Below are 12,783 nucleotides of genomic sequence, written 5' to 3'. Positions count from 1 at the left end.
TCAATTCTAATCTGGGTCTTTTCTGAAAAAACAGACCCAGAAATGATCTCCAATATGAATCTTTTTATAGTGATAGAACTTAAAATCATAATTTACAATATATGCTGAATTAGCCTTAACGTGTTTAAAAACAAAAGAGGAAGTAAACACTTGTTTTCCTATTTGGCTTCAGGCATGGTCTCCCAACCCTTTGCAATATGTGAAACACTTAATGATTATTATTTTATTAACTGCTTTCTGATAAGCAATTAGGGAACCACTGGCATAGAGTATGAAAGGCACCCACGGGGGAGTTCTACCAGCAAAAAAAAAACAAAAATACAAGTGTATCTAAATTTGCAAAAGGTCAATAAAGAATTTGGAGTAAGAAGCATTGGCAGTTATCCCAAGATATATGCCACAAACCCTGCTATGCACCTATAAAGCCTAATGCCGCCACTTAACCAACAGTCAATGTACAGGACCCATCAGTCATATAGCAACGCATTCAAGTGACTGGACTTCTTCAGTCTTCACTGCTTCACTGTCAGCAGGGTTGGCCGATGACCACACACTTTCATCGCATTTTTCAACATGTCTGATAATGATCCTATCATTTCCAACAGACTTTTTAGTGGGCATAAATGCAGTCATGCTGCAGTATTGACCAATATGCTAGACAACTACTGCCGGTATCTAGTCATAAGGTCAACAATGACAATGTTTACATTCATAATGTTGACAGCACAATGTCGATGGTTATGACGTCGACATGGTAAAAATGTCGACAAGCACCGTGTCGGCATTATCAGAATGTTGACTTGTGGAATGTCAACATTATAATTGTCGACCTTTTGACTACATACGGCAGTAGGTGTCTAGCATTTTGTTCAATATTGCAGCATGTTTAGGCTTCAGGAAGGAGCGTTACAGTTAGGCTGCGGGGAAGGTTAGGGTTAGGGGGTCAGTATTAGGGGAGGAATACGAACATGACCGCCGGAAACCCGGAAGATGCTGCTGCAGCCGTCGGGAGCAGGTAAGTCACTGCTAGGCCACCAGGGACGATATGTCAACATTCTAAGATGTCAACATTTCATCATAATCTACATCAGTGCATCCCAAACAGTGGCTAACCCTAACCCACTGGTAACCCTGAAAAAATATTAATAAAATATGTGCCGACCATTTTCATGTCAACCTTCTTCCATGTCGACATTTTGTCTGTCTAACACCTGGCGCCTATATAGACATTGTCGACCTTTTTTCATGTAGATCTATTGTACCAGACCCCTGCAGCCAGGCAATCTGCTGACTTGAGGCATGACCCGGGTCATCTTGACCCAGGTTGAGCAGTTTACACCAGGATTCCCGGGTCACTTGGCACAGGCATTATTTCCCGCGACTCTGGTAGACACGTCAATAACCTGGGTTCTTGCAGCAGTGGAAAAGGAGTACTGTATAATATAGACACACACCAGCGGATGACACTATGGACAGCCAGTGGTGTTTGTTTATTGAAAGATATCAGGTACAGCCGTACTCACTATTACAAGCACACTGGTATTGGCATGAGCGGACCGGCGTCATATACAGCTCACCAGACAGTGAGTGTATGCTGCTTGCAGGTAATGGTGCAGGATGATGGAACAGCTTTATATACAGGAACTAACAGGGTCTCTCATAGGAGCTAAGCAGGAGAGACTTCTTTCTCTCACCATGTCTTTCTACACACTAGGTGTACGAAGATGTCTGCAATCACATGCACAGTAGCACATTAGGTTGAAGGACGGACCTTCATGCAGACTCTGGGGCCTAGTGCCCAACATTTATGCACAGTTGGGAGATCACTGGAGTGCACTGCTTTCTAACACAATTTATACAAATAAATAATATTAATATAGAAACGTTACTGCGTCATGTGGAAACACTTATCACAATATCCCTGGTGTGATAATCTCGCGGTAATACTTCACTGGGGCAATCACAGGAACTATGTAGCAGAGGCAAATACAGAATTTTCACTGATCACTCTTTTGTCAACTGTCACATCCATTTTTGACATTTGCAGAATATATACAAACCCAGCAGTATTTTTTGCAACACGTTTACCTTAACAGTGTGCCAAACGGCCCACAAATCTCTGTTAGAGTACCTCTAGATAACGGTTTCCGAGGGGAGGTTTATCAAAGCTTTGAGAGAGATAAAGTGGAGAGAGATGAAGTAACAACCAATCACCTTCTGTCACTTTACAGGGTGTGTTTGAAAAACTACAGTTAGGCGCTGATTGGTTCTCTCTCTCTCTCTCCCCTTATCTCTCTTCAAGCTTTGACACATCTCTGGCCCTTAAAACCTTCTAACAGTCCTGCTTTTCAGGATATCCATGCTTGAGCACAGGTCATTTAATCAGTACCTCGGCCATTTTTTTATTTAACCATCTGTGCTCAAGCATGGAAATCCTTAAGGCCTGGACCATAAGGAGGCTTCAAGGACCAAGTTTAGGATGCACTGATCTAGATGGACAGAGAGAACGAAATGGTCAAACACAATTGTGATAGATTCAGCGACTGCACAGCGAGTAATGAAATGTTGATAGATTTTTTTTTTTCTTAATATACCTCGAGTCTAGACAAACAAGTGTGTCAAAATGGCACTGCTTTTAGGAAGCCAATGCTACAAATGATGATGATGATGATGATGATGATGATGATAACTACGATAAAAAGCAGACCGTAGACAGGAGACGGGTAACATGATACATTGCAGTTTTATTTCTGCCACAGGCAAGAGCTATATGATCTAATGACCAGAGAAACATGCATACGTGGCTAGATGTAGGACAGATGCTACAATAATGTATCCTGTACCATGTATTACGAAGATATCTATACTTCACAAACAGGAACAAATCAAATTATTACAAAAGAATGCGTCTAATGGTTATAGATTTAGCTTCCAGGAGCACTCAGATGAATTATTGATGTTGACAATTCTCATTGGTTGCACAGGGTGAAAAGCTTGTCACATTCAAGGTTAAGTGTTTTTCACATGGACCTGCCTAATTGAAGAGTATAATTCATAACATAGAAAGATATTTATAGAAAGACGTCAAACGAATCCAATATGAAAGAGCAATCAATCGTTAAAGTGGAACTAATCTAAAATATTTAGATTTATTTTTTACAAAATTATTCAAAACTTACTCACTTGATACTACCAAATATCTTAAGTCCACCACTAGTCACCGACTTATGTCTATAACCTTAAGGCAGGGGCGCCTAAGGCCTGGGCTTGTTGTGGGGGCCCGGGTCAGGTCTGACATCACCCCACACTCCCTCTTACCTGTCAGCAGCCCAGCACATGCTGTAGTGGGAGACTGCTTGCTGTTGCTGAGTCTCCTCGCTTCTGCCTGTGGGGGGGGGGGGCGATCATAGTGATCATGCCCCCCCACCCCCCTAATTTTTTCCGGGCCGAGGGGCTTACAGCATCCCCCTCCCCAGCGGGCAGCTCCACTTGGCGGCGCTGCAATTTATTTTTTGTTTCTTATTTTTTTCCTAAGGGCAATTAGGCCACACACCCCAGACCATCTCTCTACAGCCCTGACCTTAAAAATAATCTGAATAAAGTATTTCTACAATCATCACATTGATAACTGTGTTGGCATTATTACACCACTTCCCTGAGAGTAGACACTGTGGGGTGTATTTACTAAAATTTTGGTTTTAAAATTTCAAATAATGTTTATGCTCAAAATTTAAAAGGGCAATGATTTCACTACTGTAGTTATGTTTTGCTAATAAAATAATTTCCCTTTAAATGTCTTCCATAAATGCGATTGGAAGCACCGGGTTACTTCGACATTACGAACATGTTGGCAATTCAATCATGTTGACATATATAAATGTTGACATTGCCTGTCGACCTAACCTATACTTGCCTACTCTCCCGGGACTGCTGGGAGCCTCCCAAAAATTGGGTGCCATCACCGGCCCCCCTGCAAGAGTAGGCAAGTCTCCCGGAATAGCCCCCACCCCCGTGAAAGTGGGGGGTGGGGAGGCGATGACGAGATTTGTGCTGTATCGTGTCATTGTAGCCCCATCCCAGGGGGCGGGGCTGCGAAGATGCAATCGCACCAGAATACCCCCGCACCTCCCACTTAAGCTGCCCCCACACCCCCTGCTGCACCAACCTGGCAGTCCCCTCCCGGAGATTAAATTATTATCGTCCACAGAGGTGACCAATGGGCGCCCCACGGAGCAATTCAATTGTAGCGAAATCTGTGCATGTTTCTGTGTTTAAAAAGTTTGTTAAGTGTTAAAGTTTAATAAATAAATTACGTGGGGTCCCCCCCTAAAACCACAACCAGCACTAGGCTTTTCTGAGCCAGTCCTGGTTGTGAAAATACGGGGGACAAAAGGACATAGGAGTTCCCCATATTTCCATATTTTGCACAACCAGCACTGGGCTCAGTGAGCCGGTCCTAGTTTTGGTTTTGGAAATACGGGGGACAAAAGGACGTAGGACGTACTTGGAGAACCACAAGTACCAGCATGTGGGCATTCAAAACACATATATATATATATATATATATATAAACACAGGGTACACACACACACAGTGAAAGTATAAGTTTATTACACACATACTCACCTACAAACCCTGTACAAGTACCTAAAACAAAAAACCGTGAAGCCCTGAACCACGGACATAAGTACCGTCCTCTAAGGACAGTTCTTCCCTGATTACAGCTCAGTCTCCAAGCACCAGCATGCGAGGGAGGCTTGCTGGAACCTCTAGTTTTCCTGTTATTTAATCTATTTTTTACACAATCTACCGGGCACCCACTGGCTAGGGGTGCCAGGGATAGCCCCAGGCTATCAGCCCAAGCCTGGGGTGCCCTGGAGAGGGTGAACTCCTTTATTGGGGGTTCTCACCTCCCCAGCATCCCCGGCCTGGGCTGGCTAGCGGTCAGGTATAATGCTTTTGCCAGAAGACCCAGTGAAAGGGTACCCTGGCTGTGGTATTACACCCCTGCTGAAAGAGTATGGTGCTGGTTTGGGAAAATACAGGGGACCCCTATGTGTTTTGCTCCCCGTTTTTCCAAAAACCAGGACAGGCTGGTGCTGGTTATGGCCCTCATTCAGAGCCGCTCGTTAGCGGCAGTACGCTCGTTCCGAGCGATGTTTGCACATCTGCGCATGCGTACGGTTTTTAGTACGCATGCGCGAACCAGTCAGTGCGGCCAAAAATCGTTTGTACGCTATATAGCGAGTGCCTGCTATTTTGAGTGACAGAATGAGGCGTATGTGGGTGGTAACAGGGGAAGGTGCTTGAAAATGGGGAGTGGAGATCCGAACGCAGGCGTGCTTAAAGGTCAAAACGGGCGTATTATGGGTGTGCATAATTAATTCAGCAGCGTCATTGACCACGTCACTGGGTTATTTTATAGCCAGAACTGTTCGCAAATTTGTGGTAGCAAACACCAACCACAAGAATAGCGAGCAGTTCATACGCTGGTCGATGTACTCGATTAATCTAATAAATAGCGGACATGACGTAGGATGCGAGCGGCCAGGGGGCGTTTTTAACAAATAAACGAGCGTATGTTTTGCTCGCTCGTTCAGACTTAGAGGCGTGAACAGACTACAATTTGCGAACGGATCATTTGAATAGCCACCCCTTGTTTTTGAACGAACGACCGCAAATAGCGAACGGCTCTGAATCAGGCCCAATGCTTTTAGGGGGGGCCCACGTAATTTGTTTTTAACAATTTTAACACTTTACAACCTTTTTACACACCGAAGCATGCAAGGATCTCACTGATTTGTGCATGCATCTGTGTAATTCACACCTGCTCATGCTAAAAATTCCAGAATGAAGCAGGTCTATTACTGTATTTTGGGGATTTGAAGTTCGATTTTGTGTTTGATTTGGACACGGGCATGCAAAATCGAACAAGAAATCACTACTCAAAATCAAACCAAATTGAATTTGATTTAGAAAAGCCTTCCAAAATAAAATTTTCGTAAATGTGGGATTTTGACAGGGATTTCTACATTTGATTTGATTTGATTTCAGGTGAGCTAAAGCGAACATTAAATCGAATGCAAAATCGAACTTTGATAAATATACCCCTTAATGTGGATTTGAGTGTTAGCATTTGAAAAGCAAATAGGTGTAAATGAACCCTTAAAATTGGTGTTTTAATCGGCTTTAACCCAGAGGGGGTCATTCAGACCCGCTCGCGAGCGCAGGACGCTCACAAGCGGGTCGATGTTATCCCAATGCGCATGCGCACGACGGAGGGAGCTCCGTCGTGCGCATGCGCGAGACCCGGACAGCGACAGCCAAGATGTCGCTCCGGGTCTCGCACCAAAGGGGGCGTGCTGTCGATGGTGACTGACAGCACGCCCCCTTTGGTGGGCGTGCCGGGGGCGTGGCTGCCAGACGGAGGCGTTCCCATGGGAACGCCTACCGTCTGGGTCTGGCCACACTGACATGTCAGTGGGAGTGATTTTGGCTCTGATAGAGCCAAAATCACTCCAGGGCTTGCGGTCACCGAGACCCTACCGCAGGGTCACCCACAGCTATGCGAGCAGCCAGGAGGCCGCTCCATTTTTAGGTAGGAGGGCACTGATTCAGAGCGAGCGCTCTGGTCAGAGCATCCGGCTCTGAATCAGGCCCAGAGTTCTATATAAATAGCCTTTATATCAAGCTTCCATTCTAACAACCTTAAGAAATGACCTTGTTTATTTTTTCTCAAAAGTGAAACCGAAATATTACTGGAATGACAATAAACTAGTCCAGCTCATAAAACCTCCAATGCAACGACTTTACTTGACTCAGGGCCTAAAATTCAGCTTTGGGATAGAGTGAGATAAAGCAAGTAAGTGTGTACCTGGACAAACCATGTTGCAATGCAAAGAGTGGCTGCTTTTGCATGTAGCCCACAAATACTGCACAGCTTTATTTTTACACTGAAATTTAGATTTACCAGTTTTAAATCTGTCCCACCTGCAGTGCAGCATGGTTTTACCAAGATGATCAGTTACTTGCTATATCTTACTCTATTCCCAAAGCTGAATCAGGCCCTCAAGCCAGTGCGGCAGGATGTAAGCTGCATTCAGTTCGAGCATTCTCGGTGGCAGAGCCATTTCATGGTGCTTTTTTGATCTAATCACCAGTGATTTTTGCTTTTCAAACCCACAAGAAATTGCTGCACATCGCCAGCAATTTGCAAATTAACCCTCCAAACTGCTGGGTATTAAATACGGCGGAATATGGGCCAAATTGCCAGCAGTTTCAACTCACTGCCAAAATCGCACTCCATTACATTTCCCCCTTTATCTCCTGTCCATCTTGAGTGTCCTCAGTTGTGAAGAGGATGGGGATAGAATACTTTGTGACAAATCACAGCAGTGCAAAGATTTCAGGACAGATGATAAGAATGGTTAAGGCGCCTACACACTAGGCGATGTTGTCACGATCCGATGTCATGTCCGATTTCCCTTGAACTCTCCCCGGCACTCCAGGACACGATGTGCAGCAAAGGCAACACGATGTGTCACACGATCTATTGTGCACGACCTAAAGATTTGCCGACCTTTAGATCGTGCAGGATAGCAGACAGATGCTTGCACGGATCAGGGGTCACCAATAAAGGGGTCCCCCTCTCCATGGCACCCCAGGCCTACGCTGATAGCCCGGGGCTATCCCCGGCACCCCTGGGCGGTGTGTGCCGGGTTGATAGTGTAGGTGTAGTGCATTTCAAATAGTTAAAAATTTTGTCTTTTGCTGTGGAACTGCAGCTTGCAGCAAGCCTCCCCTGTATGCTGGTACTTGGAGAAGCACAAGTACCAGCATTCGGGGCATTACGGGCCCGCTGGTACCTGTAGCTCCACAGCAAAAGCAATATTTTAAGAATATTTTTAAGAACAGGAGAGGTCAGCCAGATTTTGTCCGACCAAGAGAAACCTTATCTGTGGAAGGTCCCTAGGAGGAACTGAAACTGCATAAAAGAGGAACCCCCAGACCCAGGGCTCTCATTTTCCCTATAAGTTTGGCGAAGTCTCCCACTGAGAGTTGGTGGCGAAGAGAACGAGCAACGAGTTTCTGAACCTCTGTCCATTTCTCTGGTGAGACTGCTATTGAGAATGAAATAGAATCTGTTAGGAACCCCAGAAAGACTATTGTCTGGCATGGTATTAGGACAGATGGTGCTTTATAGAGAAGCCTAGTTGGAGGAAGAGGGATATAATGAGATCCAGATAAGAGCGTAAAGTCTCTTAGTCTTGGTGAACTACTGGAAGATTATCCAGATAGATAAGGCAATGGATCCCTTTCTGAAAAAGGTGGGTCACTATCACTATCTCATAAGGGGCGGGATGCAGCAAAGGTAGAAATGCTGTCAAATCCAGAAAATGCGGGTTTGACTGCATTTCTCTTATACACCAAGCCCCCGGAGTGCATCGGTTGTGCTGGGTAATGTCATCTTCCTGATGGCGTTACCCTATAGAAGCCAATGGTCTTCTATCAGGAGAGTGCTGAGAGCGGGATCCGATGGGATTCAGCATGCGCAGAAGGACGCCAGAGGGGCTTCTGGGTCATAGACCCGTAAGTCCATCCATCGCAAAGGGCCACTATTACCGAGAGAGTGGTCCTTTGCGGTGTTCGTCATGCATACCAGCGTTACCAATGCCGGCATGTATTTGAAGAGCGGCGGGATGCACCGCATCCTAAATGTAATGCGTCATGCATCCCGCCCATGGTGGGTAAATATGTATGGGACTTTTATAATCTTGATTTATTTGTCTGAACAATACCCTTATACCTTGATATGCAATGTTTGTATGTAACTTGCAATCGTTTTGCTTTTTGGGGGGATTTTTTTTTATGTCATGCTTCATTTAATAAAAATACGTTAAATAAATAAGTAAAAATGAGTGGCCTCTCTTCTGACCTCATCATGTGTATGTCCACTGGGATTTCCACATTCTGGAGGTGGAGTGTAGGCTTTGCAAATTTAAATTCATGTTCTATTTGTGACTAAGTTACTCGGAAGAAACTGCAGGGATCCAATTGGAACATATAATAACAGGAGAACATGGCTTCAGCTCCATTAGCAAAACAACATTTTAATCATCCGAACCACAGAGCACATTTATACACGCCTTTGAGAAGAGTTTGTTGTTCCATCATAAACAGTGATGTAAGATCAGCCAGGTATGAGTGGCGGAAGTGGAATGTGATGCTGGCTACACACATAGTAATGGACACAGTTGTTTGAGAGCAGCTAAAGCGGTTTTCTCCTGCCATTTGCAGTCCATAATACTGTATGCAACTTACATCTTGATGTATGGATCATCTTCTACACAGAGTCACCAATCACTAACCAGGGTGCTATTACAGGTGCTATGTACTAGCACTGGTTCTCAAACTCGGTCCTCAGGACCCCATACAGGTCACGTTTTCCAGGTCACCCAGCAGGTGCACATGTGTATTCATCACTCACAAACACATAAAAGATCCACAGGTGCAGCTAATTGTTTCACTTGTGATTCTGTGAGGAGACCCGGAAAACATGCACTGTCTGGTGTCCTGAGGACAGAGTTTGAGAACCTAGGTACTAGAATGACCCATGATGGGTGAATAGCAAGATGCTAATACCAGATAATATTAACATGATCTGTCCCAAAGATTTTATCATTTAATTACTATAAAAATAATTACCACCATCATTATATTGTATGGATACAGTTATGTCAAAATATAATATACTATCAAACATGTTTCATAATCATCACCTGATTCAGTGATGGGCGCAATGCCAATGTTTACGCAGATGTGCGATAATCGGTGATCTGTGCATGCGTATGAGTCGCACTGCGACGGCATCAAGTTTCATTACCGATGGTGCTCACAGTGCGGATTTACTCGCAAAGTAATTAACAGACAGGGACTGTTTGTGGGCAGTAACGGGGAGGTGGTGACTCAAACGCAGTTGTATTGAGACCGTTTTCAGGCTGTGTCGTACCCTGAGACTGCGATCCCGTGTGCACAAAAATTGGGTCCGGCGTCTCAGCTTCCGAGGCCATACTGCGTGACGATAGGGCTATTCAGAAGTCCAGTAAGCTAGCGTTCCTGCTAGGCTGTTTTAGCGGGGAGCGGCGCCCTGCCCTCTTTCTGGAAGGCAAAAAGCGCCCTGCCCTAACAGCCTGCGGGAACTGTCTTCACCCGCGGGTCGCAGTGTCCCGCGGGTGAAGAAATGTGCGGTGACCCGGTCACCGCCGGAGAATAGACGCCGGGCATCTATTCTCCCTGTCTGCAGGGCTTGGGGGCTGCCCGGCGTGTCCGTAAGTGCCGGGCACGCCCCCAAGAGTGACGAAAAGGGGACGCGTCTTATAGACATGCCCCCTTTTCGATGACCACGCCCCCTTCTCGGTCGCGCGCACGAACGTGCCCTCTCTAGCTCCGGCGCCCTGCCTCGCGCCGGAGCTAGAGTGAACACTACAGTAATCGACTTGTCTGCAAACAAGCTGCGTCTTTGTACGCAGTTGCTTGGATTTGCAAAGCCGCTGGTATCCCAACAGGGCCCGGGTATACTTACCCTCCCCCTTAACCCTACCTTATTGTAGCCTACCCTAACCCTCCCCACCCTGCACCCTAACCTTCCCCGTTAGTGCCTAAATCTAGGTCTCCCCCATTCGCGCCTAAACCTAACCCCCCCACAGCAAATCCTAACACCGCTGCACTCCTTGACCCCCCCCCCCCGCGTGGATAACGCTAAGGGCGCCCTGGACTTACCTCGTTCGGGCTGGAGTCCTTCGGCGTCGGGATTAAGATAGTCATCTTAATCACGCCTATCTTAAGTCCCTTGTCGGAGTTCCCCTGACCAGCGTCGCGGACACCAGTCTCATTACTACATCCCCCGCCACCATCTGCATATATCACCATATAATACAGTATACAAACATTTTCCTGGGCACTTCTATGGGGAACAAAGGGAAATTAGCTAAATCTCCAGCATTAGGCTAATAGTACATACAAACAATTCATAAACTGCCAAATAATTGTATTAAAAAAGCACCTTGATGAAAATTGTCTCCATATGAAACATCAATTTTTCCCTTCATGTACATCAGGGATGGGGAACGTCAGGCCCGGGGGCTGTATAAGGCCCGTGGAATTATTTGGTCTGGCCCTCTGAGCTTTTTGTGCTAGCCTCATCTGGCTAGTGGGGTGCCAAGAATGGCACCTCAGGATGCTACGGGCATTGCTGTAATCACCGGCGATTGTGGCTCCGCCCCATGTGATGTCATACGGAGGAGGCATGGCCTGCACCAGGCCCGCAATTAATGTCATGTATATCAAAATGGCCCCTCGGCAGAACAAAGGTTCCCCGCCCCTGATGGACATGAAATGGAAAATCAACGTACTGTATAATTTTTTTTTGTTTTTTTTCATTGTTCTCCTAACTTTTATATATAAATGTGGAGCATACTCTATTATATCATTATACTGTACCTATCATATCTAAAATGCTTCATTAAGAAACAAAAGATAAAGGCCCTCATTCAGAGCCGTACGCTCTGAGCAGAGCGCACGCTCTGCATGAGGGCCGGGCTCCATTTTCATGGAGCGTCCTCCTGGACGCTCGTATAGCTGTGGGTCACCACCCACAGGCTATACAAGCGTGCATTTTGATGGCCGCGATGGTCGTGACCATCGCGACCATCGAAATTGCGAGCCGGAGCCTGCGGTTGAGGTTTTCAACCGCAAGCTCCGGAGTGATTTTGGCTCTATCAGAGCCAAAATCACTCCCACTGACATCACTAGTGATGTCAGTGGGCCGGCTTCTGACGGGAGGCGTTCCCGTGGGAACGCCCCCGTCAGGGAGGCACGCCCCCGGCACGCCCACCAAAGGGGGCGTGCTGTCAATCAACATTGACAGCACGCCCCCTTTGATCGGACACAACGAGCGAAGGAAAGTCCTTCGCTCGTCGTGTCTGGCGCATGCGCACGACGGAGCTCCCTCCGTCGTGCGCATGCTCAGTGCAGACCATCGACCCACTTGCGAGCGGACAGCCGCTCGCGAGTGGGTCTGAATCAGGCCCAAAGTCAGTAGTCAGTCCAGTAGTAGTGTTACAGTCTCACAACACTGAGGTCGTGGGTTCGATTCACACCACGGCCATAACTGTGCTTGCGTGGACTTTCTCCAGGTACTCCGGTTTCCTCCCACACTCCAAAAATATACTGGTAGGTTAATAGGGTCCAAACATAAATTAACCCCAGTGTGTATGTGTGTGAACATGTGATAGGGAACATAGGGGGTCATTCAGACCCACTCGCGAGCGGCAGTACGCTCGCAAGTGGGTCGATGTTCCCCACTGCGCATGCGCACGACGGAGGGAGCTCCGTCGTGCGCATGCGCGAGACGCGGCGAGCTTTCCATCGCTCGGGGTCTCGCACCAAAGGGGGCGTGCTGTCGATGTTGATTGACAGCACGCCCCCTTTGGTGGGCGTGCCGGGGGCGTGCCTGCCAGACGGAGGCGTTCCCATGGGAACGCCTACCGTCTGAAGCCGGCCCCACTGACATCACTAGCGATGTCAGTGGGAGTGATTTTGGCTCTGATAGAGCCAAAATCACTCCAGGGCTTGTGGCTGGGAAACCCGACCGCAGGGTTTCCTTCGCAAGTCCGATGGTCGCGATGGTCAAGACCATCGCGACCATCTTGTAGGACGCTCGTATATGCTGTGGGTGGTGACCCACAGCTATACGAGCGTCCAGGAGGACACTCCATTTTAATG

At 46.8% G+C, this 12,783-nt stretch overlaps 1 protein-coding gene across 1 annotated transcript in view; it reads right to left on the bottom strand.

The window, feature by feature from the left end:
• Positions 1-12,783, bottom strand: part of LRRK1 (leucine rich repeat kinase 1) — a 141,196-nt gene that overhangs the window by 127,651 nt on the left and 762 nt on the right. The gene's annotated exons all lie outside the window — the stretch shown is intronic.

Source organism: Taudactylus pleione, unplaced genomic scaffold (assembly GCF_031769625.1).
Source record: "Taudactylus pleione unplaced genomic scaffold, aTauple2 ptg000556l, whole genome shotgun sequence".
Lineage (NCBI taxonomy): Eukaryota > Metazoa > Chordata > Amphibia > Anura > Myobatrachidae > Taudactylus > Taudactylus pleione.
This window is presented reverse-complemented; position numbering and strand designations above follow the sequence as displayed.